Consider the following 2,889-nt stretch of genomic DNA (forward strand, 5'->3'; position numbering starts at 1 on the left):
AAAAAAATTAAAAGAAAAAAAGATGTGCGTTTTTTTTGATATAATATGGTGTATGTGCGTCTAATGTACAAATATATATCCATTTCCCTTGGCCCTTGATCATTATGATTTCTGACGCTCACGATTGGTTTGTTGGTTCAAAATTTTCTAATATCAATTGTGTCCATTTAAGATTAATTCTGGACCAATCATTTTCGTTATTCTAAGAAAGTAATTTATGCATTTTAAATGTTGAAGATATAATGAGTATTATATCTTCAACATTTAATATGTATTTATTACTTTTATAAAATAACTAAAATGATTGGTCCATAATCAATCCTACATGTACACAATAGATAGTTAGAACACAATAACCTAACCTTATATATATCCTCCCTAATAAATAAATGAAAATAATTTTGCCACTAATCAATTTATCATATGTTTTGAGGCTTGTCATTTTGTGGTAGTTTTGAAATAAATATTACCCACTTATCAATTTCTAGTTTGTTTCAATTTTTAAAATCAAAGTCATATACTTATATATGTAAAATATTAAATATAATATTAAATTGTATTGAATACGTTTTTTCATTTCTTATTTTAATGTTTTAAATTAAAAAATATTTGATGTTTACACCTTAATGTGTAATCTTATTTTAAATCAACCCGTGTAATACATAGATCTCACAAATAATATATATATATATATATATATATATATATATATATATATATATATATATATATATATATATATATATATATATATATATATATATATATATATATATATATATGGAACCACAAAACAAAACATCATCAAAAAATTCTTCTAGGTAAGTTTTACCTAAAAATGCAATTTGTAATGCCGAACATTTAGAGTTTAAAACAAGCAAGTACATCGTTTGTGTGGTCTTCAATCTCATCAATTTTCGTAAATAACTGTAGTTTTTAAGAGCTTAAAATTATATTAAGACATGTTTTTATCGTTATGTTACTTGCGTTTGATTATTACTTTTTGTACTTAAAAGAGATTCGTCAATATCTTTCGATGTCGAAACAACATAAGAATGGCTAACTAATATTAAAATTTGAGAAACAAAATATACTCATATATTTTATTCCTAATCATCATCTTATTATATCAAATATTGACATGTGTGATATTTAATGACACATTTAATAAAATTAATGATATTTTAATCCATTTGTCATTATTTTATATGGTAGAATGATGAGTATGATTAAAATGTATGAAGGTATTTAATTTCTCTTAAAATTACTTTTTTTTTTGTGATGGGATACAAATTTAAGTTAACATGAGAGAGTTATGATTTTTATATCATACTTTTGGGATACAAATTTCAATAAATATGAGAGATTTATGATTTTGAAAAAACTATAAGAGCCAATTTGTTTATTGCTTTTCTGGAACGTAATCAAAGGTTTACAATATGTTCTTTTTAAAAGAGAATAAAGCTAGCAAACTAGCTAAACAAAATGATAAGCTATAAACTAGATAAGAACATCAATGATAAGCTATAAACTAGATAAGAATTAAAATAAATTCCTTTACTCCCCCTCAAGATGAACATGCAGATTCCGAATGTTCATCTTGACATGAAGTGAGTGCAACTGTTAGAACGTAGTTCTCTCAGGATCGATTGATTCTATGCATGCAAACAAATAAGTACGTAAATATAGACACGAATATTGTTTGAATATGTTGAATGATTAATGCTTCAACACCTTAGAAGAGCTCGACTAAAAACTTCGACTGTAGAGGTGTTTTAGGGTTATAATACTCAAAACGTAATCAAAAAGTCTTTTCTATAATGCACACATGCATGCATATATATAGTCTAACCCTACAAGAGAATCAAGGAAGGACAGGCCCAATCTGGATATAAAACAAAAAGCCCAAGACGCAACACGATAAGCCCTAACAATCTCCCCCTTTGCGTCTTTGGGACTGAGACTTTAACTCTGTTTAACAACCGAATTCTTCTTCACCGTCTTGAATATCCTCGGGATGATAGCCAAAAGATGGTACCGAAAGGTAATGTACCAACAAAGCATATTAGTGAAAATTTTCTTGTCAGCATCCGAGTTCTGCTAGCACTGATGTATCAAGTTGATAATGTGCTCCAAGCAGTCTGTAGAAAATAGGTGCTTATCTACCAGAGCAAACAAAAACATGTGAGCTTCACCTTTAGTAAACATCACAATCAGATGTGTCGAATCAATTTTCCCTATCTTCATAGTGTTCACATCCCCTGGCTTTTGAGTGAGCTTGACCGTCGGCTTCTTGTTCATCACTTTCGCTATCTCCTGATCCATCGTTGCAACTTCATAGATGTAGGAAGCTAATATTCCTTTTAAGTGCTCCAAAATCGGCTCATACTCCATCAGATCAGAGAGCAGAATGTTGTACAGCAATATCCAATCATGAGGATTGAGATTGGGTAGATCTGCTAAAGAAATCATTGAAACCGAATTTGCAGACCCTCGAGTAATCTTGAAGTGCACGTTCACAAACCTTCCAGCCGGTGTCGGTTTCAATACCTTGGTTGTTATAATTTTCTGTGCCCTCCATGTCAAGTATTGAGGTTGGCCATACTTTAGGTAAAAGTCGATAAGCTCTCGGTCAACCTTAGGACTAGGAAAAGGAACCTCAACAGTTGACTAAAAACAATGGAATGTAAATGCTTTCCTTGTAATTGGCATATCGAATTGTGAGTCCTTTGAATTATCACAGTCGAAAGAAGCAATCAGTTCTAACCAATAAACACTTGGTGATTCTATTGCTTGACTGATTAGCACCTCTCTAGTCCACTCAGGAAACAGAGCCTTCTTACACTTCAGGACATCTTCTTCTTCTTTGTTACGCCTCTCTGTTTCCTC

This window comes from Lactuca sativa, chromosome 7 (genome assembly GCF_002870075.4).
Source record: "Lactuca sativa cultivar Salinas chromosome 7, Lsat_Salinas_v11, whole genome shotgun sequence".
NCBI lineage: Eukaryota > Viridiplantae > Streptophyta > Magnoliopsida > Asterales > Asteraceae > Lactuca > Lactuca sativa.